Source organism: Morone saxatilis, unplaced genomic scaffold (assembly GCF_004916995.1).
Source record: "Morone saxatilis isolate NCDOM2014 unplaced genomic scaffold, NCSU_SB_2.0 Contig12, whole genome shotgun sequence".
Lineage (NCBI taxonomy): Eukaryota > Metazoa > Chordata > Actinopteri > Moronidae > Morone > Morone saxatilis.
Window position 1 is genome coordinate 19435559 of NW_023339674.1, and position 306 is coordinate 19435864.

A 306-nucleotide genomic window follows, 5' to 3' on the forward strand; every position below is an offset into this window, starting at 1 on the left:
ACTCCACTACATTTCAGAGAGAAAGAAGACTTTAAGCATATAAAACACAATGCATTGTTATATAGTAAATGAAACCACCCAGTAGTATAAATTACATCTACTGCAGCTGATTTAAAATTCCAAATGCATCTGAATCAATAATAACCTAATAGTATAATTATAATGTAAAAATTACCGAGCCCATTTTAGCTGCCTAAAGTTCTGTATTAAAACATAATACAATAATGTGTGTCTGATAAAATATGAAAATTCAGTTTGTTTGTAAAGTTTTCACTGTAAAGGCCACTCTCAGTGTTTGTGCACTGG